This window comes from Artemia franciscana, chromosome 4 (genome assembly GCF_032884065.1).
Source record: "Artemia franciscana chromosome 4, ASM3288406v1, whole genome shotgun sequence".
Lineage (NCBI taxonomy): Eukaryota > Metazoa > Arthropoda > Branchiopoda > Anostraca > Artemiidae > Artemia > Artemia franciscana.
The window spans coordinates 7,899,058-7,926,949 of record NC_088866.1 but is presented as its reverse complement, the minus strand read 5'-3'; the positions used below and the strand labels follow the sequence as shown (position 1 = coordinate 7,926,949).

General features: G+C 34.7%; 1 long non-coding RNA gene across 1 annotated transcript in view; it reads left to right on the top strand.

Moving 5' to 3' along the window:
* The window catches only part of LOC136025939 (uncharacterized), a 44,990-nt gene extending 17,372 nt beyond the window's left edge, over positions 1-27,618 (top strand). The window contains exon 2 of the long non-coding RNA XR_010617178.1: positions 25,720-27,618. This is a non-coding gene — a long non-coding RNA (uncharacterized LOC136025939). The remainder of the gene's footprint in view (positions 1-25,719) is intronic.
* The last annotated feature ends 274 nt before the right edge of the window (positions 27,619-27,892 follow it).

Sequence of the window (27,892 nt, the reverse complement as noted above, 5' to 3'; positions counted from 1 at the left end):
TGAGTATCTAGGCTTGTATGAGAAGCCTAGAGGAAACTTTTAAGAACCTAATAAAATTATTAAAGAAGAATTTTTATCGTCCTTCAAAAGAACTATGCAGTAAGGTCGTGGAAATATGGCATATATTTTATGACATTTTACAAAATGTTGAAGATTAGCAAAAAAAATATATAAAACGCCTTTTAAACCGTTGATTGTTGAAAAGACGTTATACTTTTGACTGTGGGGGAGACCTGTACTTAACGCTTTTGGTCTCTAAAACTCGTGAAAATTTGATTATAATAGATTTTGAGTTAATTGTAAATCGAAAGTAACTCTAGAACAAAAGAGGTTATAGCATTAAGCGTTAATTATTTGTAGCATAAGTGCAACATCATTTTTCATAAGCTTACTCTTAGGGAAACAAGTTCTTTCTGCTGTTGAAATTGAAAATACCCTTTATAACAATTTTTTTGCCGATTCGAGATATAAGGCTCAACCTTTTTTCATAGATTGTTGGCAACAGTAGTATTTTTTTAGTAATGACTAATGCAATCAGGCTGTCTAAACATAGGAATTGACTATCCCTTGTGAGGTGTTTCTTTACCTACCGTAACGGCGATACTAGTATATAGCTAGTAAGAATGGTGGGTACTCAGAAGAATATCAATTGACACCCTGTTATATCTCTAGAAGCCGTATTATTAATCCTTTGGAGGAGTATAAACAGATTTCTATGAGCTCTGCAGAACACGGGCATTCATTTTCGGGAACAAGCTTTGTGTAGAATTTGCAGAGAAGTATAATTGAGATGGATGGCATTGTGTCCATAGAAGGTATAATTTCACCATGCTTTCTTACCCAGAAGGAACAAACCCATTCGAGAATATCTACCGTGTGAATGGATGGTGAAAATATATTTTTGAGGAGATGGGATTAATCAATATTCTTTATAGCTTTACCTCCAAAGATGAAACCAGGGTGTTGCACGATCTTTGACTGACTAACTGATTTTTGTGTGTGTTCTCTCTGTCTTTGATTTTTGGAAACTGACCCTCTTGGCAATAGATAACTTTTATGTCTCCACAAGATATACCTGTGGGTACCGGGAAACCTAGGTTGTGTCTCCATTTCTAAGGACATTAGTCAGTATCAGTAAAAAAGTATAGAGAATTCTTTACCTCAAAACAGCGTCGATCTGAAAACACTGTCAATTAGTCCAATCTGTTTTAATGTATTGCACCTTGCATACGGTAAAGCCCTGCTTGTCCATAAATGTGGTCATGATAAAAGTTGAAAAAATCAAAAAGAAAGTGTTCTCCACTAATATTTAATGTTTGCACCATAATGCATTTTAAATTACATAAGCTGATTTTTTTTTTCTGTTGACAAGATTATTACCTGCCCTTTAAATAAAAATGGTTAATGGCCTCTTTTGAATTATATTATTGAAAACAGGAAGTTTTGCATAAAAAGCAAAAAGTTCAAACCAAACGAGAACCAAAAAGTAAAATCCAAAAGATTTTGCATAAACTCTTAGTTTGAGCAAAATAATTTTGATAAATCAAGCAGAAATCCATAAGAGAAGGAAACTTAAAATAAAGAAAAATGAAAAGAGTGAATGAAAGCAAGCTTAGAATGAACGTAAGTTGCCGTAAGTAAGGGTGGTGATGTCTAGTGCGGGCTAATCAACAAAAAACTTCAAAAATCCTCAGAAAAACCGGTAATTTAAGGCATTACTTAAAGTTTATTTTAGCTCTTTGGATGCAAGTTTCGAGTAGGGACTATAAGAATGATTGATAAAACCCAGCAGATTAAATACGATTTTACGTTTCATTCTGACACAATCTTCCTATATTAGCTGTCTTACAAAACAAAATTGAGTCTTCGTCAGTATGGATATATACACTGTCTGTGTCAACTAGAATTTCCCTGTGGACATTGAGATTGGCAAAGCCATTTAGCCTACTTTCAGACGTCACGTTTCTTAGGTGTGTCTTGATTCTCCGAAGTTTAAAAGGAGCGCTCTGTTGTGCTGGTCGATACAGGTATAGTGATTAAAATATTAAGTAAGATATGGATGTTCGGAGAGATTGCTTTGCCAGAAATATTTAGAAAATCAGTTGCATTGACATGGTGTGCCTTGTTCCGTTAGAGAAATTTTTGCCAAATTTAAAACTATAAAGTTTTATACTTTCAATCCACAAGATAAATAAGTTAATTCTTTAAAATTGTTCTGTGCTTTCGGCTGAGAAATTTCTTCTGTGTATCTGCCTGTCTACAATCCTTGTAACACTAATTGTAGTTGGCCCTTGACTGATACCTAGTGCTTTGCTCAATCTTTGACAAAATTTTTAAGGCCTACTACCGCTCTATCTTGATAGGTCCATAGAACTTGCTTGCTTGCTTTTTTTTTTACTGAACTAAGTATTTACAGTATACTTTACAATATAATACTCTTCTGATCTTGTCACGTGCCTGACAAAAGGCTCTTTAGAAGGGCAGTCCAGTAGACGTAAAACAAATATACCCTCATTCAAAATTTGATTCAATCCAATTTTCAACCCATCAACTAACAGTGGTCCCCCAATTACCTAAAAAATATCACATAATACCAATCTATTAGCTTTATACAAGTTCATAATTTTTCCTTTTTCCATTTCAAACACCATAATTAGTTAAGGCCTTTTCATTGTAGTTGCCCTGAAAAATTAAAAAAGTACACCAGCTTTGCCTGAAAAACTTTATTGAAGACACGGCTGAATGTGAAAATTGCCTTTGCTTTTGAAATTTATTCTGCTTTTCAACTGGCTGCAAACTACCACGTTTTCTTATATTTTCTCATGCTGTCGATAAATGAGTTTCTTAAATTGAAATTGCTGGAACTCAAATAAGGAGAAATAATATGTAAAAATATCGTACAGATATGTAAGTTTCTGACCCGTCTCTATTTGACAATATGGGAGAATAGGGACACGGAAAAAAAACGAAGCTATCCACAGCAAAAAAGAAAATAATAATTTTGCAAAAAAAAATCTTATTTGAGCCATGATTTCAATGAGGCTTTTTCAGGAAAAGACTTCGTGCTTCTGATTTTTTATTTTATTTTTTTTTCTTAGCAACTAAGCGGATTTGAAAATTGTTTCCGTTCAACCAATTTTGCCTAAGAAAGCTATAATAAAGAAAGGTCAGTGCTTTGAATTCTAATTGTCTTTCTTTTGTTGTCCTGTTGCCTTGCATTGTCTTGCTTTGCCTGCTTGGTCTCCGAACTTATTTAAGATTAAATAAAAAAAAACTAATTTTTATAGCTGAAAGTTTCTTAAATTGAAATTGCTGGAACTCAAATAAGGAAAAATAATATGTAAAAAAATCGTACAGATATAAAAGTTTCTGACCCGTCTCTATTTGACAATACGGGAGAATAAGGACACGGAAAAAAAAACGAAGCTATCCAAAGCAAAAAAGAAAATAATAATTTTGCAAAAAAAAGTTTCCATTCAACCAATTTTGCCTAAGAAAGCTATAATAAAGAAAGGTCAGTGCTTTGAATTCTAATTGTCTTTCTTTTGTTGTCCTGTTGCCTTGCATTGTCTTGCTTTGCCTGCTTGGTCTCCGAACTTATTTAAGATTAAATAAAAAAAACAAATTTTTTTAGCTGAAAGTAAGGAGCGACATTAAAACTTAAAACGAACAGAAATTACTCCGTTTATGAAATGGGTTGTCCCCTCCGCAATCCCTCGCTCTTTACGCCAAAGCTTTTAATTGTTTTAAAAAGTAGAATTGTGGCAAAGAGTCAAACTTTAGCGTAAAGAGCGAGGGATTGCGGAGGGGACAACCCCTCCGCAATTTTGATGTAGCTATTGATATCAAAATTCAATTTTTTAGAGTTTTGGTTACTATTGAGCCGGGTCGCTCCTTACGACAATTTCGTTACCACGAACTGTTTGAAAATATTTTGTTGCTAAACTCCAATTCAGCTCAGGTTCGTTTTGATGGAAATTGGCATTAGGGTAGTTAATTCGCAAAAAATAGAAAAAAAAGAAGTATTTTTAACTTATGAGCGGGTGATTGGATCTTAATGAAATTTGATGTTTGGAATGATATTGTGTCTCAGAGCTCTTATTTTAAATCTCAACCGGATCTGATGACATTGTCGGGAGTTGGAGGGGGGGTAAACCTAAAATCTTGGAAAACACTAAGAGTGGAGGGATCAGGATGAAACTTGATGGGAAAAATAAGCGCAAGTCCCAGATACATGATTGACATAATTGGAACTGATTCGCTCTCTTTGGGGTAGTTGGGGGGGGGGAATAATTCTTAAAAATTAGAAAAATGAGGTATTTTCAACTTACGAACGGTGATCGGATCTCAATGAAATTTGATGTTTGGAAGGATATCGTGTCTTAGAGCTCTTATTTTAAATCCCGACCGGATCTGGTGACGGGGATGGGGAGTTGGGAGCGGGGAAATCTAAAACTTGGAAAACACTTAGAGTGGAGGGATCGGGATAAAACATGGTGGGAAAAATAAACACAAGTCCTAGATACATGATTGACATAACCAGAACGGATCCGCTCTCTTTGGGGTAGTTGGGGGGGGGGGTTAATTCTGAAAAATTAGAAAAAATGAGGTATTTTTAACTTACGAACGGGTGATTGGATCTCCATGAAATTTGATATTTAGAAGGATATTGTGTCTCAAAGCTCTTAATTTAAATCCTGACCGAATCTGGTGACATTGGAGGAAGTTTGGGGTGGGGAAACCTAAAATGATGGAAAACGCTTAGATTGGAGGGATTGGAATGAAACTTGGTTGGAAAAATAAGCAGAAGTCTTGCATAAGTGATTTAAATAATTGGAACAGATCCGATCAATCGGAGGGGGGGGGGGGGTAATTCTGAAAAATAAGAAAAAATGACGTATATTTAACTTACGAAAGAGTGATCGGATCTTCATGAAACTTCATATTTAGAAGGACCTCGTAACTCAGATATCTTATTTTAAATCTCAACCGGATCAAGTGTAATGGGGGGGGGCAGTTGGGGGGACCGGAAATCTTAGAAAATACTTAAAGTGGTGAGATCAGGATGAAACTGGATGTGAAGAATAGAAACCTGTCTAAGATAAATGACTGACATAACTGGACCGGATCTGCTCTCTTTGGTGGAATTGGGAGGGGGGGGGGTAATTTTGAAAATTGAGGTATTTGTAACTTACGAAAGGGTAACCAGATCTTAATGAAATTTGATATTTAGAAGGATCTTGTGCTTTAAAAATCTAATTTCAAATTCCGACCAGATCCTGTGACATTCGGGGGAGTTAGAGGAGGAAACCGGAATTCTTGGAAAACATGAAAATTGGGGTATTTTTATCTTACAAATAGATAATCGGATCCTAATGAAATTTGATTTTTAGAAGGAATTCATATCTCAGAGCTCTTATTTCAAATCCCGACCAGATCTTTTGACATTGGGGGGAATTGGAGGGGGAAATTTTGGAAAAACACTTGGAGTGGAGGAATCGGGATGAAGCTTGGTGGATAGAATGAACAAATGTCCTTGATACGTGATTGACAGAATCGTCCAGTTATCCAGATATCCAGTTGATCATGAGTGGTAGTTCTGGATGTTGTGTATAATATTGGGATTAAAAATACAATTTTAAATGAATTAAGATGTAAATAATAATAGAAAGAAACATGTTGATCTTATTAATGTTAATATTCTGCATTTTTAAATTAAAAATTCTATTTTATTAGTGTTTTTTTTTAGTTCGATTGCCTATGTGTCCTAACGATACATATGGAAACATCAGTACTGTGGTAAATTTTCACCAATGCAACTTTGGCCATAAAAAGAGCATAAAATTAGAAATCTAAACATGCCTCTTTTTTTTCTTGCATGTCTCCTTCTGGAACGTTGCCTTTCTGCAATATCAGGTAAATACCCATCATCATGTAAATATCATGAGTCAATACCCATTTATCATGCTCAGTAAAAAAAATTGTTTTTTTTGTTACTTATTCACGAATGGTAACTATTATTTCCATTAATCTTAATAGTAAGATTTGTTTAGAAAACAGATGTATAAGACTTTCAAAAAAGAGCCTGAAACTCCTCGAAATTGGTGTCGCATGAAAATGAAACATTAAACCATTGATATCATCATGGTCTGAAACCTTATTTGGGAAAGTTACAGCCCCTCTCTTGATATGTGTTGATATAATTAAATGGATCTTGATTTAAATATGTGTATCTCGATATTTTTCTGTATTTCGTCTGTTTGAGTCAAAAGAGTCAAAATACTGTCTCATATCTTCTCTTATTTTTTATTTATTTTTGTTTTATTTTGCTCAGAGATTTTTTTTGTATAATGCTTCTTTTTTTCTAGCGCCTACACTTCAACAAGCGCCAACCGCAATAAAAAGTAATCTCGGATTCTGCACAGTGCCGAAATCTTCCAGGAAAAAGGCAGATTTCCGACAGGGATCATTGTTAAAACGGCTACTTTTGCGGCCAAAATCAACCAAAACAAGTAAATCAGGTAGAAGTATGTCATTTGATTTTCTTCTTTTCTCCTTTTCTTTCTTTTTAAACACATTCCTGTCTCTTCGTGTGTTTATCTGAGAGTGTGCTTATCTGTGTCAGTGTCATGAGTATATACTGACAATCAGACAAACTATCTATGCAAAAAAAAAAAAAAATTTTTGCAGAATTATTTTAGTACTTCGAAATGGGTTGTAAGCAATTTTGTGTTTGTCTGTTTTACTTTTACATTTTTTTTACTTTTAGTATTGATTTATTCGAATAAATCACTTTTAAAAGAATACCTTAAAGAATCGCAGTTTGTTGTCCGTCATAAACTTATTTAGTTCTTTGGCTAAACTATTTATAATTGATTTGTCGCTATTGCCATAACTTGTTGAGCTTGGATGTTGCCATCTGAAAAAAAAATGACAGAAAATGAAAAGTTGACCTACAGAAATCTTAGGAAAATAATTTAACTTTTCTTGTTTTGCACCGGAGATAGAGATGTTGATTTTTAATGAAACTGGCATCCTTAGAAAACGATAATATGTTTTTTCCGATCAAATGGAACAGAATTCTTTTTAAAGTCTAGAAGATTGCAGTCCCTGAAAATATTGGAGCATACCTGGTTGGAAAATGTAAAAAATCTTTGCAAAGGAAGTAATAAAGAAGCAATGTGACAGCTGTGGGGGTTCCCTGTGGTGCTACCCACTTTGATTGAAAATTTGCCGACACAGAGGATGTATTTCTTATGCTTTAGGTACATTGAATAGACAGTGCTTTTTCTGAAAAATTAGTTAAAGATTGTAATTCCTCTTTATCTTACCCTTTCGTTAACTTTCCAAATTGTCGGCATGTCTAAGGTTCCTTATAAAATTTTAAAGACATTTTGAGCAAATATAATTTTTCTATCTTGTTTTTCCCATGGACAACCGGGACACAAATGACGCCCGGGACACAGGGACTATAAAAGACGTCCGGGACACTCAAAGAGAAATTACAGACCGGGACACCGAGACACAAATGACGACCGGGACACAGGGACTATAAATGACGTCCGGGACACTCAAAGAGAAATTACAGACCGGGATACAAATGACGACCGGGACACAGGGAATATAAATGACGACCGGGACACTCAAAGAGAAATTACAGACTGGGACACCGGGACACAGGGAATATAAATGATGACCGGGACACAACTACAATGGGGACGCCGGGGGGCACAGGGGGGATATATAAATGACGATGGGGACACAGGGAACGTTCGATTAGCAATCACTATCAACAAAGCTCAAGGGCAATCATTAGAATAATGAGGTATAGATCTGAATACAGATTGTTTTTCCCATGGACAATTATATGTTGCATGTTCAAGAGTCGGTAAACCTGACAATCTATTTATATGCACAAACAATGGGACAGCGAAGAAGGTTGTATATTCGCAAATTTTACGTAGTTGAATTATATATATATATATATATATATATATATATATATATATATATATATATATATATATATATATATATATATCGCAGGTGGGGACACAACTGCAATGGCGCGTAACTATTATGGCGCATAGACTTACGCGCGCGGGGAGGGGGGGGGGGCAAAGTGCCCCCACCAAATAGGTGTTGGGGTGGCTCGAAGCGCCACCCCAACAGCTAGTTACATTATAAAGAAAAGAACCACTACTAGTAATTACCTAATCAAAACAAATATCATAGAACAAATAAACTTTTTTCCAGATGTGCAAACAAATAATTTACCTGTAATTATTTTCATATCGAAAAGTTACACAGTTTAATCCCCTACTCTGTAAAATTGAACACTATAAACCTTTGAATGGACTCACTTGTATTGACACCTCACTACACATCCAAAAGAAAACAGATGAACAACCACTATACCTAAAAAAAAACTTTACATTGCAATATATCAATGAGATAAATTTTTCCGAAAATCTACACATGTGGTTCTAAACAAGGCAACAAAATAGGACAGGGTGTCTGGTTTGAAAATAGAAATTTTTCAATAAAAGAAAGACTTTCAGATGAGTCCTCAATTTTCCAAGCTGAAATTAAAGCAATTGAAATAGCCATAACAGAAATACTGAAACTCCAGATTCTTTCCTAATATGTTCTGACTCACTATCCTCCCTTCTATATCTTGCTAATTTTCAAGTCTCACCAACAAACGAAATGGCAAAAATCTCCTAAATGATCAAAACCCTTCAAGAAAGGAAATTCACAATAAAAACTAGACCTACGTTGCCCGGGCAACGGGAAGTGTTGCGACAACCTTTGTCCGGCTTCAACGGCTAAAGTATTGCGAGAGCAACACTTTGGTTTTGTTTCTTCGCTATCGATCAGTAATCACATGATCAAAGGCTATTCCTCAGCGTTGAAAAAACAACAGCAAAATAGTATCGAAAGAAGGGACTAAATTGATTTTGCAGCCAGTTGAGCTTTATCCTTTTCAATCTTAGACATCGTGACGGATGAAAACTTGGAACAATATCGTATATAATCTAATTGGTATTATAAAGCTATCTCTAATTTTTCACTATCAAAATACTTAGATGACATTCTATTAATTATTACGAAACCAACAGCCGATTATTACTTACATTTATTACACTGGAACCAAATTGGTTTAACCATCAAATACACCGGAAACAAATAATAGGTACACCAACTAGCAAAAGTGGCGAACCCCTCATTGCCGAAGATGATTATGAGTTAACGGCCGTTTCTCGCCCAAAGTGAACCGATTCTTACTTATAAGTCCCTGTCCCGTGATAGGCATCAAGTTCGCCGGAAACAAATAAATGGGTATACCAACTAGCATAGTTGCAAACCCCTCATCGCTGAAGTTGATTGTAGCCTAACAGCAGATTATTACTTACAAGTCCCCTACATATCTTACCTCTGGAACCAAATTAGTTTTACCATCAAATACACTGGAAACAAATAATAGATACACCAACTAGCAAAAGTTTCTAACCCGTCATTGCCTAAGGAGATTATTATCTAACAGCCAACTGTTGCTTACAAGTCGTCTATTTGTCTCACAATTTGTGTCGGCCTAGATTTCTTTTCAGTGTGTACCTTACTACTGAAGTTGTCAACCCTTTGAAACTTTAAAAGTGGTATATCTCATGAAGGAATTTTTGTACCAAAAAATGGATGTTATATACTTTGATCAGCTCATCAAGAGGTATCAATTGCCGTCGATAAAAAATTCTATCTGTCTTAGTTCAAAAGTTGATTATTTTTTTTTGCCGTGGGCCAACTTTCTAACGTCGCAACTGAGAAAGGAGCAAAGGATAAGCTCCCATTTCTTTAGCAATGAGAGAACTTTCAAAGTATATTAGGCACATCTGATACCATTTCTCTACCACAATCCCAAGTTCGAAAAACCGAGTGATACTCAGCTGAAATCAGAAATGGATAGAAACAATAGATGGCAGCACTTTCGGGCCCATGGGAAAATGCCACATTTCTACTTATGTAAATTTTTCTATTTATCACTCAAAGAAGATGTATTGGCTGTGGGGCCGGGTAACTGCCGCATATATTTAACACTTATAGATTTTAGTCCATCTTCAATTTGAACATGGTGCCTGCCTGCTTGCCTGCTAGAACGGAGCTTTCCACTCGAAAGCAGAAATATGTTTTGATGAAACGAAAGCTTGGCTGCACAACTTCAGATACTCCTCTCTGACATAGGGTATATAACTCCACTTCACTTTGTACACCATAGGCTCTGGCTCGTGGACAAACAAAAACCATCCTTTTTGGCCCCAGGCAAGAGTTCTGTGGAGCTTTCCAAAATGTAATGTCATATTCATTAATTCGGCCTGAGGTCCACACTTTCCATAACCAGTTTCCAGGAAACTTACCAGTTTCCAGGAATAAGTTGAGATCGGTTACATAGAAAAAAAAAAACGGGACAAAATCAAAGTGTTGCTCTCCCAACACAATTTAATACTAGTAGGGTCGACAGCCATCATGCCTTCTCAAGAATAGAATTGGCATTTCACTAAAATCAAAATAGATTTTAAATGTTGCACTTTAAGGAATAAATGTCAGTATATATATATATATATATATATATATATATATATATATATATATATAGATATATATATATATATATATATATATATATATATATATATATATATATATATATACTATTTAGTCTTCCCTCGTTCAGGAAAACCTCTCTGGAAACACCTCCTTCGTCTCTAAGGATTTGAAATATGTACGTCTGTATTTAAGAGAAAATTGAAATGAAGTTGCCGTAGGATTTGATTCAAAATTTTGAAATAGTTTTTTCCTGGTGTGATTCAGTCACTAATTAATAGTGACACTTGTATAACGTTAGTATTGAATACCTGCTTTATATTAAGATTTTTATGAAATTGAAAACTGAGTTGAAAAAATGTCAGTCGTTTCTAACACAGTTATTCTACTTTGTAAATTAAAAGATATTAAAAGATCATCAGTGGTAATTTCAGCTGTTATAAGCTATAAAATATAACATCAAATGCTTCTAAAAGTATCTAATACGAAACGGTATACAAAAGTTCTACAAAACCATGCAAAACTACTTTAAAAAACGAAGAGTTTTTTGTCAGCATTTCGGAACCATACACCATATAATATGTCCCCATTGACCTGGTCCTTAGGAATTGGAACATTTTTCACAGAGCACGGGAGGGGGATATTCAAACCGAAAATGGGGCTTATTTTTATACTGCTAATTTTCCCAAAGGGTTCATTGGACTAATCATGGGCCAGGGAATTCCTTTGAGTCATAGATTGGCTAATCAAAGCTACTCTTTCTTTTTATTTTAAGATCTGAATGACGTTTTGCTGATTTTGGAAACAATCTCTTTAAGAATAGGTGTCAAATCAAAGCTTTAACCGTGATTTAGACCTTTAACTCCCCTGTCATGATATCTTCAAGAGTGAAGATAGGTCAACTATCTTCATTGGATAGATACAGTGTATAGGAGGATTCGAATGTTATTAAGGTGTTTTTGGACGGAAGTATGATGGGAACAGTTAGTTGGGTACAATTATGATATATAAGGACCATTTCCTGTAATTTATTTATGCTTCAATCTGGATTAGGTTTTGCATTTGTTTATCATCAATAGAGTGTTATATTTCTGTATTAACTATGACCTGTGAAAGCTTTTAGTATTAATAAGTATCCTATCATATGAAGGCATTAAGAAGGTGTTTTACTATTGGAGTCATTTTTTGTTTTCTGAAACAGTCCTAAAGTATTTCTCGGACAAGTCCCTCATGTCGTCTTCCCTTATAGATGAGTTGGTCTTGAATCTAATTTCCAGTTTTTTTTCTTTCAAGTTCACATGCAATAACACCGCCTTGCTAAAAACTTGAAGAAAAATAAGGAAATTATAGCCTAAACAATCATGGCAGAATCAGTTAAGGTCTGAGTTTAGTCTAAGTAGTCTAGTCTCTGGGTAGAATATAAAACATTGTAATTTCCAAAATAGTTTTCTCAATCTTATCAGATAGTGTTCTTTTATAGTTGTTTAACTTTCAAAAAACAAATGCAATATATTAATAAGAAGATTAGGTGTATGGATCCTTTACAGCTGCCTAGAATGTAAAATTAAAAAAAAAAAGTATTCATGACTTTCATTTTAGGTGGTGGAGTCCTTAGAGGTCAGCTTGGGACAAGAAATGTTCCTTCGAATATTCAAACAGCTGACAGGATAAAGATGGTCACTTTAACAGTTTCCAACATTTTGAAATGTGGATCCCCTGGAACTGTGCAGGGTCCACCTAGAGACATAAAGATTGAAGTTCCTTTTAGCTTTTTCCAGGTACTATTTACTCTCTCTCTCTAGGAAATTTCCAGATTCAACTTTATTGACTTGGTAAATAAAGTACCAGGAGTAATTGACTAGGTATCCGTTAGATAGGGAACATTCATGTGGTTTGTAATTAAGCAAAGAATTTCTAACCAAATTTTAATAAGCCAACTAATTCTAACTAACCAAATCTAACCAAACAATTGAAATTCTAATCAGCTTAGTTGTTAGCATATGTCATGTTGTCAACGTAGTAAATTGTCAGGTAGTATATATCAAAGGTAAAGTTTGACTCTTTCTCTCAACTCTACGTTTTTAAACAGTAAAATACTTTAGCGTAAAGAGGGGGGTGTTGAGTAGGGGACAGCCCCTTTCATATACGGAGTAATTTCTGTTCGTTTTAATTTTTAATATTGCTCCTTATTTTCAGTTAAAAAAATTTGATTTTTTATTGAATTTCTGAATGTTTTTGAATTAGTGCATGTTTTGATTTTAGCTCTCAGCACATGAATAATTAAAACAAAATTTGCATATTAATTTATTTTTATGGCTAAATGGCTTTCTCATAGTTTTGAAAAGACAATTTTGAGAAAAAAAGAGCGGGGAGTAGGCCTAGTTACCCTCCAATTTTTTGATTATTTAAAAATGCAACTAGAACTTTTGATTTTTTACGAACGTTTTTATTAGTAAAAATATAAGTAACCTACGAATTAACTTATGTAACAAACTTCTAAATTTGTATGTTTATATTACGTATATGAGGGAATTCACCCCCTCGTCAGTACCTTGCTCTTTACACTAAAGCTTAAATTTTGTCCCAATTCCTCAAGAATGACCTCTGACTAACAAAGGCTGTAGAATAAATAGTTGAAATTAATAAAATTTCTTTCGAAATAAAATCGAAAGTTTCTTCCCCCATGACAAATTCTTCCATGGAAAGTTCCCCCTGAAAGCGTCTGTACACTTCCCAATAACCATTACTATATGTAAACACTGGTCAAAGTTTGTAACTTGCAACCCCTCCCACGGGGACTACGGGGGAGTAAGTCGTCCCCAAAGACGACTTACTAATTAACTAATTTTTAATTTAGTTTAAAATTGTAAAAGACAAATTAAGTTTTTGTTATGCTGAATAAAATGGCTATATCTGAATTTTGATCCGGGTACTTTGGGGGGAAATGATCGTGGGAGGGGGCCTAGGTGCCCTCCAATTTTTTGGTCACTTAAAAGGGGCACTAGAACTTTTAATTTTCGTTAGAATGATTCCTCTCATGACATTCTAGGACCACTGGGTAGATACGGTCACCCCGGGAAAAAAAGCTAAACAATTAAACACGCATCCGTGATCTGTCTTGTGGGAAAAAATGCAAAATTTTACATTTTTGTTGATAGGAACCTAAAACTTGTACTGTAGGTTCTCTTACTTTTGATGTAACTATTGTTATAAAAATTCTTTTTTTAGAGTTTCGGTTACTATTGAGCCGTGTCGCTCCTTACTACAGTTCGTTACCACGAAATTTTTGATAAATCGGTTCTGGTTTGGGTCGTTTATAGACGAATATACCTTTCCCTTAGATTTTCAAGATCTTGCAAAACTTAACGAACATTTACAAAATTCAGATTTTACAAAATTTGCAGAAGGATATTACAGACTTAATCGTAAAATTAGATATTTGAATCTCAATTTACGAATGCCCAACAATTTGATAAATTAAAAAAACAATGAAAAACCATCCGTTAGTGCGAAATTTCAACAGTTCGTTAGGAGCGCCTCTTCTTCTTAATTTATTTTTTCAAAATTCATCGTGTATTCACCTGAAGAAGGCTTAAACGGCCATTTACATGGGGTTTATTTTTTACTTATCCTTTAATTTTGTTTTATATTAATAGAAAATATTTTCTGAAAACAATACTTTACAGGTTCCACTGCAACTGCAACTGAACCCTCGGCCATCTGACCGCAGGAGCAAATGAACCCCTGTATTTTTTCACATTCACGCAACCGAGCCCCTATACAATTGAATCCTCGTGCAACTGAACCTCTCCTTAGCTAAACCCTCTTCAAGCTCAACCCTTCGTTTAAATGGACTTTCACGCAGCTGAACTCTTGTGCAACTCAACTTCCGTTTAATTGAGCCCTCATGTAACTGAACGCGGTAAAACTAAATCCTTGAGGAACTCAACACTCACTCAACTCTACGTCTGTGTAACTCTACCAAATTCAGCTCAATCCTAAATCAGCTCAAACTCCACATAATTAAATCCTTGTGTAACTCAACCCCCATTCTACTCACCTTCTGCACAATTCATCTCTCACTTTACTAAATCTTCATTCAGCTCAACTACCATTTAAGCCAAACCTGTCTGAGTCAACCCCCATTCAAATCGACCACATTCAGCCCAACTCTCGTCAAATCAGTAATATATCAAGGCTGAGTGACCTCCGTCTAAGTTTGGACTAATATTGAGTGAAAAATGAAAAATAATATTCTTGTGTTTACTTTTATGGACAGGGAAAAGGGAGGAAGTCAATTTCTAGACCAATTTTCTTTCTGATTCATTGAAAAGAGAATTCAAATGTAAGTTAACAGGTACTTCATTGCCAAAACGAACCCACCATAGGAAGGATCGCGTTTCCCAAACAATCTGTAATTTTATTCAAATTTTTGGCCTGTGATTCAAAAGCTTCGCTGATTTCAGCTCTACCGCGAGTTGCATATTAATGCGTCTAAGTGAGTCCATTCATGCTCGTAATTATTTAGGTGAAAATTTTATGCCCAGAAGTGCTTATCACTGTTCTTTAAAACGCCACTACATTCAGCATAAATAGTAAAGGATTACGGGTGCTGCATTCCCGTCAGAAGGGTATATTTTCTTTTAGTTTTTAATTTTTCGATTGTGCTTTGATCCCATTTGTCCAACCATTTTTCTAGAATTCAAATTTTCTTGCGGTATTCTTTGAATAATTTGAAATTTGGTTCACTAGCATGCTCTGAGTCCGAACTCACTTGAAGATAATGGTGGCAACAATTGATGCAACCTAGTACAGAGAAACCCCATAGTGGCCAAAATCTTAGAGATGCATTAAAAAAAAAACTATCTCGTTAGAAAAACTTGCCGTTAACGCTGACTCAGGAATGCTAATCGTTATTTAAATTAACATTAAAAGTTTATTCGCCGAAGACGCAGTAGGTTTTAGACTTTTACAGTGAGAGAAGGAGGCAAAAAGAAAACTTTTGTTTGTAGAGATTTTTGTTCTTTTCAAGCTTGCTTTGCATATTCAATTTAAGTTTCTCTCGTTTTAAAATTTATTCACTAACTTATATTATTACCTTTTGTATGATTGTTTGCTATGATTTAATTTCTGTTGGTCTTGGGTTTCATTGATTCTTTAATAGTAATTTTTGTCGTTTTGAGTTTGAGTTATTGTAGATTTCTATTTCATCTGATCTTAAGTTTAATATGGCCTTTACTTTTCTTTAGAAAACTCCTTTTCCGAATTTTTTTTTTTTAATTCCCTATTTCAAAATAATTTTTTATCCCAAAATAAATTAACTGCTTTTGCAAGAAGAGTAAAATTAAAGATCGAAAGCTGTATTTCGATCTCGCACTCACAAATATAAGACCTGTATTCTTAACTTAAGTCGGTGAGAAGAAATTTTAACTTTGTTGAGTAACGAGTCACACTTACATGAATAGCTGACAATCAATGTGAATCCCGTCTTGAACATAAAACCACTTTTCCTCTTGTGGGTTTCGACTTTGCACTCAATTGTCAGACAAATAGGTAAGTGGCCAGAATAGTAGCCTTCACGAAGTACAGCGGCTTGTTTAATGGTAAGTGAAAAGATAACATGATTGAGGTTCAAAGTGGAAGAGCTGGGGGAATATCAACTAAATAATACGAAGGGGGAATGGAGCTCCAAAGGAGCTGGCTTCTGGGGAGCCTTTTGTCAGTTACCTGTTAATATTGAATAAGTGACTGCGGATTCTGTGTTTTTCTTGATCAGCTTACACACTTTCTTGCAAGCCCTCATAAACTTTGCGTCGGATTTCTCGTTGCAGTAATTTGTTGGTAGATGAACAGTCATTATTGACATATTCAGATATGGTAATGCAAGAATATGATCACCTCTTCTGATCAATTTACATGGTAAACGAGTCAAAATTGCGAGACTGCCGAAGGGGCGTCCACACGCTGCCATTATTTTTGCCGCAGAGAAAAACACAGAGCTATCCGACGAGATTTTGATCAATTCCCTTTTGTCTGCTGACGAAAAATGTTCTTGGAGGCAAATAATATCATATTCCTTGAGCAACTTGGTCAAAACAGGAATTTTATCAGAAACTTTTCCATTTACATCAAACAGTTCGTGGTAACAAATTGTAATAAGGAGTTACCTCAATATTAACCAAAACCCTACAAAAAACAGAATTTTGATACCAATAGTTAGATCAAAAGAATTGTATTTTTATGCTGATTTTAAATCTGTATAAGTTTTATCTAGTTTAGTCTTACTCATCAAAAGTTTCAAGCCAAGAAAATTTGCCCTATATTAGAAAATAAAGGAAAATACCCCCTAAAAGTCATAGAATCTTCACGTAAATCACACCATCAGATTCAGTATATCAGAGAACCCTACTCTAGAAGTTCCAAGCTCCTTTCTACAAAAATGTGGAATTTTTTTATGCCAGAAGACAGATCACGGATGCATGTTTATTTGTTTTTATGGCACTTGGTATTAACCAAATTGCATATAGCAATCGCAAATTCAGTCGGTCTGTCTGTCTGTCGGTCCCGGTTTTGCTACTTTAGGCACTTCCAGGTAAGCTAGGACGATGAAATTTGGCAGGCTTATCAAGGACTGGGCTAGATTAAATTAAAATTAGTCGTTTTCCCGATTTGACCATCTGGGGGGGGGGATTGGGGGGCCAGTTAATTCGCAAAAAATAGAAAAAAATGAAGCATTTTTAACTTACGAACGGTTGATCAGATCTTAATGAAATTTGATGTTTATAAGGATATCGTGTCTCAGAGCTGCTATTATAAATCCCGACTAGTTCTGGTCCCATTGGGGGGGGGGAGTTAGGAGGGGGAAACCTAAAATCTCGGAAAATACTAAGAGTGGAGGGATCGGGATGATACTTCGTGGGAAAAATAAGCACAAGTCCTAGATACATGATTGACATAACCGGAACAGATCCGCTCTCTTTGAGGTAGTTGGGTGGGGGGGGGGTTAATTCTGGAAAATTAGAAAATCGGATGATCAGATCTCAATAAAATTTGACATTTAGAAGGATATCCCAAAGTCACCGGCTCAAAATTTGGAAATAGCCATTTTGTTCAGCATAGTAAAAATACGTAATATCTATGTCTTTGAGGACGACTTAATCCCCCACAACCCCGGGAAGGAGCTGCAAGTCCCTAACTTGGACCATTGTCTACATATAGTAATGGTTATGGGGAAGTGTACAGACGTGTTCAGGGGGACTTTTTCGTGTTTTTGGGTGGGAGTAGGTCTGGGGGATAAAGGTTACGTGGGAGGATTTTTCCATGAAGGAATTTATCATAAGGGGAGAGAATTTTCTAGTATTACTTATAAAAACAATGAGAAAATAAATAATAAAAAGTATTTTCAACTGGAAGTAAGAAGCAGCATTAAAACTGAAAACGAACAGAAATTATTACTTATAGAAGGGGGATAGTCTCCTCCTTAATACCTAGCTCTCTACGATAAAGTATTTGCAGTAATTTCAACTATTTATTCTACGGCTTTTTTTATTCAGGGTCATTCTTAAAGAATTCGGACAAAATTCTTCATGTATGGTGAGTAAAAATTGAAACTTACATCAATTCAAAAATGTTCAGAATTTGAATATATAAAAAATAAGTAAGTTTTTTCAACTGCAAATAAGGAGCGACATTAAATCTTAAAACGAACAGAAATTATATTGTATATGAAACAGGCTATCCCCTCCTCAACACCTCGCTTTTTACGCTAAAGTTTTTTTTGTTTTAAAAAGTAGAGTTGTGAGAAAGAGTCCAACACTAGCGTAAAGAGTGAGGTGTGCAAGAGGGGACAGCCCTCTTGCTTACGGAATAATTTCTTTTCGTTTTAAGTTTTCATGTCGCTCCTTACTCGCAGTAATAAAATACTTTTTTTTTTTTTATTTAATTTTCCATGATAGAATCGAAGTTGGTCGCAGCATTATTTCGAAATCTGTTTTAGCAGAGATTTAGCTATGGGACACTTGTAGCCATAGCAGGGATGATCAGTAGACTTACATAGTGCACATTTTGTCGGTCTAGAACAGAGATCATCTTTAGAAGTAGAGTGTCCTCGTTCGCTGCAAATTTAACAAAAACAAGATAGCTTGCACGTGCCAAAAATATGCTAATAGGCTTGACATTTGTAACATCTTGGAGGAAGAAACAAAAATTCTGAAAGCCGGATTTTCTCGAAAGCAACCGCTTGTGGATGTACAACCATATTCATTAGATCACTTTTGACTCGAACTGTAACTAGAACAAACAGGAGTGACCAATTTGCTCGGTAATAATGCATTTTGAACTTAGCGATAGTTTATCATCTTCTCAAAAGTCAACCGGGATACCTCTGATGATTACTAAGTAGGCACTACTTTTAGTCTTGGCCTCGACGTTCAGGCTACTGCTCGCGAGTGCCCATACCACAACTACTGCATCAGCTTTTAAAGCAGTGAGGACATGCCAGTTTACTTCATTCGGCTTTAGCTCGACAATTTTATCACAAGTATTCCTACGCACCTTCTTCAAAAAATTCCTTTCTAAGACCGGGCTTGTCTAGGTTATGAGGAGGCTTTTCACTATAACTGCATAGGATGGCTTTTCAAGGTCATCTACATTAGGGGCCAGGGAGGGCATATTGGAATTTTCACGATTCATAAAGACATCTAACTGGTTGTAGATCTGGGTCATTTGTCTAGTAAGAACGGCGGACATTATCAGCCCTATTCCTTTTAATATTTGCTCGTCTTGACTTTGAGTAATATATCTAATGTAATTTTTGGATCTTTTGGGTTTCATTCATTTATTAATGGTGATTTGTGGTAGTTTTACACTTGGAAGATTAGAAAAACTAGCTTGTAAAATTTGAAAACGTTTTGTCTGCAAAAACTTAAACAATAAGAATTTGTAGGTTCCCATAGCCAACTTTGCTTTCAAAAGAGATGAACTTTCCTAAAATTTTTGTGGTCATATGTTTTTAGGTTAAGTTTGATGAATTTTCGCCCATATGTTGTTGTTAATTTCTTAAACCAGATCGACCTGCCTTAACGTAAACAAAGAAAACGATCAAAAATGGGGTTTTTAACCGGCCAAATGAAAATTCTGAAGAAAACACTGAAAGCGAACGTTTCAAGAGAACGACCGCTTCTTTTTTCAGTGGGAACAAAATAATATGATCAAGGAAAAAGCAAAACAAAAAAACTAACGCGGAAAGTACCACAAAACTAATGAAGAAAACCGCCAAAAAATTAAATAAAAGACCTAAAATTATAAGAATCGAAATCTAATACTTAGCAACAATAAAGTGAATGATTCGCCAATATATGCGATTTGCACAAAATCCTAAAATTAATTCACTCAAACAAACGAATCAGCAATTGAATAAATTTGAGAACTAGGTCACCTGATTTCTGATTTTAACCATTGCATTTCATGTGCACCTCTTTTAGACTCTTTTTCAATGGTTTTCTTGTAATTTCCGCGTTTTTTTTTTTTGGTTTTTGTGTTTTCCTTTATCATATTATTTTGTTTGTGCTGAAGAATAGAGAGGCGGTTGATCTCTAGAAATATTAGCTTTCTGTGTTTTCTTCAGTATTTTCATTGGGTCTTTAAAAACCCCATTTTTGATTGTTTTCTTTTTAACATATTTTATTTTGTTCATTTAAGTTTTTAACATAATTATGATGTGTTCTTTTAATTCCTCTTTATTTCTTTCCTTAAGACTTATCAACGAAAAAAAAAAAAAAAAAAAAAAAAAAAAAAAAAAAAAAAATCAAATAGAATTCTCAAATTTAGAAAAGTCAATTTTCCGCGGCGGAGGGGGGAGGTAATCGCCGAGAATCGTCTAGTGATTACTGTAAGTTTGGCACTTTATTTGTGATCGTTTAGAGTGTTTATTAACCCAACCTCCATTAAGACGACCTGACATTCCTTTGCTCACTTATTGCCGCTGGGAATCCCCGTGTTGAAGGAAATTGAATCAAATGCTTATAAAATTTGATATTTCGTACCTTATGGAGAAATGGCTCACCCAAAGGGTAAGTTGGCTGAAGCTGGTGTTCGACTTTGACATTCAGAAACTTTGAACTTGTATTCACAGTTTTACCCTCATATCTTATCTCTAACATTACATAGAATTGTAAAAGAAAAAATTGTATTGAAATATTCTGTGCTACAAATTTTTTTTACAAGTTAGATATGATTTTTGTCCCAAAAATATTCAGGGTTGAAAGTCAGAGTCTGTCTTTTAAAAATAACAATTGAAAACTCAATAAAATTGGAACCTATATTCATAATTTACCGATTCCACAGCCATGGTAGTTTTATTTGAAGTATAAAAAATATCAAAATAAGTTCCTTGCTTTACTATTCTAGAGCCCACTTATCAACGTATTCAACTTTCAATTCGCCATGCAAAAACTGACATCCGGAGAATCAACCATTTCTAGTCCTCTTCTTCAAGTTTTATTTTCTATAATTCTCTAAAATAATGACCAACTATTTTGTATCACTGAAGGAGGGAAACTTTAAAACCGCTCAAAAAGTTTGCCATGGTTCAGTGGAAAATAGAGATGAGTATAGGTGATTGATTCACCAGCAAGGGGTAAATAAAATCTAGGCTATCTATTCTGCTTAATTAAGAAGGAGAAAGTACAATGACAGTTTTTTTAGCATAATAATAGGTTAATTGAAAAGATTGCCTAAAAATGATTAGTGGCGGTTGTAGTCTTCCTTGCACCCGGGTCAGAATTATGATCTTAACCCGATGACCCATTCTAATTGCTCCTTTAAAGTAATGATCTGGTCTTTGTTTATTTATTTATTTTATCACTTCTTTACATGTCTTTTATCTCTAATCGATTAACGTCCTTTTTCTTTTCTAGGCCAAGCAGTAGCTGAGCAGTAAATTTTGCAGTAAAAAACAAACTGTGTAAGCCTGTACACTGTTGCCGTCTTTTTGTGTGATAGCCTTAATTTTCACAGAGAAAGGTGTTGCAACAGACCAGGCTTCTTGTAATGTTAAAGTTAAAATAAAAATCAAGGGCTTTCAGCCTTAAATTCGTTTCATTCTCTGTAAAATTCTTGTTTGTGCCTTTTTTCTTCTTCTTTTTCACATTTTAAAAGAAATCCAGCCCTTAACATTTTTGAACTAATTATATTTTTGCTCATCCTTTGCTAAGCGAATTTACTGCTCATCCTAGCTCTTCTGCTCTTCGTGAAGTCTACTCAACCAAGAAATTGCATCCTGAGTCAAGAAAATAAATTGAAAATTTTAAAATATACTGATTTTGCTGATTTAAAATATTTAGGTTTCATCATTTATGTATTTATTATTGTTTTAAAAAGTAGAGTTGTAACAAAGAGTCAAACTTTAGCGTAAAGAGCGGAGTGTTGAGGAAGGAACCACCCTTTTAATATACGGAATAATTTCTGTTCATTTTAAGTTTTAATGTCGCTCCTTACTTGCAGTTAAAAAAACTTTTTGTTTGTATTTGTAATTACTTAAGGAACCCTGATTAAAAGGTTGATTCAGCAAAGGTTGAAGCTCATGCAGTAATTAACGTGTATATGCCTACAAATTATAACAAGAACAATCTGATTGACGATTTGCGTCTGTGTGCAAGCTTTTAGTCAGGTTTCTTAAAAAAGTGGCCTAAGAAAGATAACTTCATATACTGAGCTAATTTCCTCCACTTTAACTTAAATCATGTTGTTGCTTCGTTTGTCAGTCACAAGATGAAATTATTTAAAGAATGATTCTACTCGGACCTCTTTCCTATCTCTACCTTCTTTTACTCATCCCCACCTACTACTCAAAATGTAGAATCGAGTTTGTTTTCCTCAAACCGAAGTTTTTAATTTGAAGACTGTTCTTTATTACTACAGTTCCAGAAAGCAGTACAGGTAAATCAATCCTTTAAGATTGTTATAGATATCTATAAAATCTATTGCACTGTCCATGATTTGGCACTTTTTCAGTATCAGGTGGTGTTGTTGAGGTAACCATGAGGTCCATGTTTGACTTTGAAAAAGAACCAAGCATCGAAAACTAACCCAATCAACGCTTAAAATCAATTGTGTAAGATATATTATCGCAACTACTACGATTGGTCACGACTTTCAAATCAGATAGGCAGCAGAATATAATACGGGGTAATAAGATGGCCACCGCAAATGTATGACAAGAAAATCTTTTTCAAGAAAACCGAAAAGTTTTACTACCCTTTTTAATTGACCAATAAAATTATTGGGCAATTATGCAACCTCCCTGCCAAATTTTATTTTCCAAAATGCTGCGATAATTTTTTTGAGATAGCCATTTTCTTCATCCTAGTTGAAAGGCCCAAAAACTGAATTGTACTTAGAAATAAGTTTATTGGCCCTTAAATTATGGACTTGGCTATTTCTTAATGGCTAAGGACGGCTAAAAATCTTTATTTTTTACCTTAAATATACTTTACTGTAAATAAATCATACTTACAAATAAGTTTATAGGCCTTTAATTAATGGGCCTGGCTATCTCGTATTAGCTAAGGACTGCTAAAAAAATTGTTATTTCTACCAGAAAAAATACTTCAATTATACAATTGTACTTACAAATAAGTTTATAGACCCGTAATTTAAGGGTCTTTCTATATAGTAATAGCCAAGGATATCTAATTTTTTTTATTTCTTTCATAAAATATACTTTCTTCTGAATGAATCAAATATACAAATAGGTTTATAAGCCCTTAATTATGGGACCTGGCTATCTCATAATAGCTAAGAACAGTTAAAAATCGTAATTTCTACCATAAATTACACTTCATCTTAAACAAATAGTATTTACAAATAAGTATATTTGCCATTATTCTAGGGTTCTGGTTATTTCATAATGGCCAAGTACTGCTAAAAAAAACTTCATTTTTAACATAAAATACAATTCATTTTTAACAAATGGTACTTACAAATAACTTTATCGGCGGTTAATTTAGAGGGTCAGGGTGTCTCGTAATGACTAATGAATGCTAAATGTTTTATTTCTACCATATAATACATTCTAAACAAAACGTACTTAAAAATAGGTTTCTAAGCCCTTAAATTACGGTTCAGGCCATCTCATAATGGCTAGGAACTGCTAAAAACTGTTATTTCCACCATAAAATACACTTCATTTAAAAATCATAGAATCGGCTGAATAGTAACCAAAACTCTAAATAACGGTTATATAAAAACGGATTTTGATCAAAAAATGTATATCAAAAGAAACAATTTTTATGCTGATTTCAAATATAAAAAATTTCATTAAATTTAGTCTTATCCATCAAAGATTCCAAGCCTGAGAATATTTTCTTGATTGTTGAAAAAACAATGAAACAGTCCCTAAAAATCAATTGATCTTAATAAAAACTAGACCTACGTTGCCCGGGCAACGTGAAGTGTTGCAGCAACCTTTGTCCGGCTTTGCCGACTTAAGTGTTGTGAGAGCTACACTTTGATTTTGTTTCTTCGCTATCGATCAGTAATCACATGATCAAAGGCTATTCCTCAGCGTTGAAAAAACAACAACAATAGTATCGAAAAAAGGGACTAAATTGACTTTGCAGCCAGTTGAACTTTATCCTTTTCAATCGTAGACATCGTGACTGATGAAAACTTGGAATATTTTCTTATATAATCTATTTGGTATTATAAAGCTATCCGTAAATTTCAGGATTAAAATACCATAGATAACACTAATTATTACGAATTTATATCATTATTTTATGTTATTGTTTGTACCCGTTGCGTAAACACTTAATTCTGTCAGAATTAAAGAGATCGAATACAATGTGCACCAATTTGCACAAATTTCTAGCCCAAAGTGAACAGATTCTTACTTACAAGTCCCTCTCCCATAATAGGCATCAAGTTCACCGGAAACAAATAAATGGGTACACCAGCTAGTATAGTTGCAAACCCCTCATCGCTGAAGTTGACTGTAGCCTAACAGCAGATTATTACCTACATGTCTTACCACTGGAACCAAATTGGTTTTACCATCCAATACACTGGAAGCAAATAATAGATACACCAACTAGCAAAAGTTGCTAACCCCTCTTTGCCGAAGGTGATTAATACCTAACAGCCGCCTGTTGGTGACGAGTCCTCTATATGTCTCACAATTTGTATCGGTCTAGATTTTGTTTCAGTGTGTACCTTACTACAGAAGTTGTCAACCCCTTGAAACTTTCAAACTGGTGTACCTCATGAAGGAATTTTTGTACCAAAAAATGAATGCCATATACTTTGATCAGCTCATCAAAAGCTATCGATTGCCGTCGAAAAAATATTCGATCTGTCTTAGTTCAAAAGTTGATTTTTTTTTGCCGTAGGCTAACTTTCTAACGTCAACTCAACTTAGACTTAACTTTCAACTTTTCTCAACTTAGAAAGGAGATAATGATAAACTCCAATTTCTTTAGCAATGAGAGAACTTTTAAAGTTTATTAGGCACATAATGTGCCTAATAAACTTTACATGTGCCTAATGTGCCTTTCTGATAACATTTCTCTACGCCAATCCCAAGTCCAAAAAACCGAATGATAAACTCAGCTGAAATCACGACCAGAAATGGGTAGAAACATTTGATGGCACCACTTTCGGACCCGTGGGAAAATGCCCCATTTTAGCTTCTGTAAATTTTTCTATTTATCACTCAAAGAAGATATATTGGCTGTGTGGCCGGGTAACTGCCACATATATTTAACACTTACAGATTTTAGTCAATCTTCAATTTGAAATTGGCGCCTGCCTGCTTGCCAGCTAGAATGGAGCTTTCCACTCTAAAGCAGAAACATGGTTTGATGAAACGAAAGCTTGATTGCACAACTGCAGATATTTCTCTCTGACATAGACTATATAACTCCACTTTACTTCGCACACCATAAGCTCTGGCTGGTGGAGAAGCAGAAACCATCCCTTTTGGCCCCAGGCAAGAGTTCTGCAGAGCTTCCCAAAATGTAATGTCATATTCATCATTCCCGCCCGAGGTGCACACTTTCCGTAAAAACCGCACAGGTTAAACTCTTACCAGTTTCCAAGAGTAAGTTGAGATCGGCGGCATAGGAAAAAAAAAAGAAAACCGGGACAGAACCAAAGTGTTGCTCTCGCAACACAGTCACACTCTCTGATTCAGCGTATCAGACACCTTTAATGGATAGGTTTCAAGCTCCTGTTTTCAAAAATTTGGAACTTTGTATTTTTGGCAGAAGAAAATCACGGAAGTGTGTTTAGTTTTTTTTTTTTTTTGGTTTGTTTTCCCCAGGGGTAATCGTATTCACCCAGTGGTACTAAAATATCGGGAAAGGGCTCATTCGAGTGAAAGTTAAACGTTCTAGTACCTTTTTCAAGTGAGCAAATGAATTGAAGGGCGACTAGCCCATCTCCCCGCTACTTTTTTCCCAAAATCGTCCTATAAAAATTTTGAGATAGTCATTTTGTTCATCGTTGTTGAAAGACCTAATAGCTTATTCTTTGGGCATAACTTGAACTTCTCCGTACAGCCCCATGGAAAGTATTTAAGTCATAATATTTACCTATTGTTTGCGCATAGTATTTGTTATTAAGATACATGCATACATTTTCAGGTGGAGAGGGGACGAATTGTCTGCTGGGGGTTTTTCCGCAGGGGAATATGCCATAAGAAGGTAAGTTTCCAGGGAGTGAACTTGTCAAGAGAATTTGCCAGAATTCTTATACAAAATTCTTTTTATAGGTCTTGCTTTCTCTTTTCCGTCTCAATTTTACGCCAAGAGTGGTTAAAAGTAACTGTCCGGGGTAAATTTTCACTGGGATTGAATTATCTAGAGGATACTTCCATGGTAAGGGGGTTCCTGCGTGGAGATGGGGTCACATTTTCTGAAAATATTTTAAAAATGATCAAAAATATAGTAAAAAAAATGAGTTTATTTCAACTGACAGTAAGAAGTAACATTAAAAATTAAACAAATCGAAATTCTTCTCTATGCGAAGGAGGTTGCCACCTCAAAACCTCTGTTTACCCTTAAGTTTGAATTTTTTCGCAATTCTTTAAGAATGACTCCTGAAATACTGGGGTCGTTTAATTAGAGCAGCAAGACGACTTTTTCAAAGAACTAAAAAACTTTAGCGTTTTTTGGTTATCAAAAAACGCTAATCAAAATATAGTAAAAATAGTTTGGCTACCCCATAAAAAATCGTAAATTAAAGTTTAGGTTAAAAAAGCCTAGTTTTTAAATCATAATTATGATGCGTTTTATTCATTGTTTAAGCCTCTTTTATTTTTCCATTTTCCTTTAAAACTATTAGTTTATTTTAAGAAATGTGTGAGAAGTCCCTTTCTATTATTTATTTATTGCCTTATATTATATTCAGTAATATGGCATACAATTTACGACATAGCTATACGACAGGCTGATATCCTCAAATTCTTGTTTATCTGCTCTTATTTACCAATTTTGTTTTCCTCGAAATTACTTACAGTCAAACTCAAATCTCGAATTTATTACAAAAAACGGGCATCCTCAAATTCTTGTTTATCTGCTTTTATTTTACAATTTTGTTTTCCTCAACCGTTACATAACCTTTACATACGGTCAAACTCAAATCTCTAATTTATTACAAAACGGGACTGAAGATGACGGCCCTTAAAAGCGAATATTAGAACAATATTCGGGGAGTTCTGATTCACAATTTCTGGACGACATATAGATATAACAACCCTGCTACTTTTGTTTGGCTTATCTACTTTCTTCTTGGATCAGCATTTTTTCTAGGATACTAGCTTTTCAATTAATACGAGGGACAGCCTGTCGTTTGTATTTACAAGATTTAACGTAAGTTTTTTATTTCCAGGTTTATGCTTCTTCGCCCAAGCAAGTACTTTTCATCAACCAGAAAGAACTCTCCAGCTCAACTCCTTTCCACTTTATATTTCTTTACCTGTTTTAACATACTCCTTCTAAAATAAAATTCCTTGTCTTGAGAGATTGTGACTTATAATAGGCCTTAGGAAACAGATAAACTGTTGCCATAGTAGATAGAAAAATGAATCTATTCCCACGTTGAATACTAGTGACACGCTACAATAATTCAAAGCACTAGTATTCGAATACTCACCCCATAGGGTGAAACCTTACAAATGTTTTGGTTTTTTAAAAGTAAATAATGGTGAGATAATAATAACTTCAGACTCCTCTGTTACTCAACCTAAATTCGTTTGACAATTTCCATCATATCTTTATTATAGCACTTTTGTCTG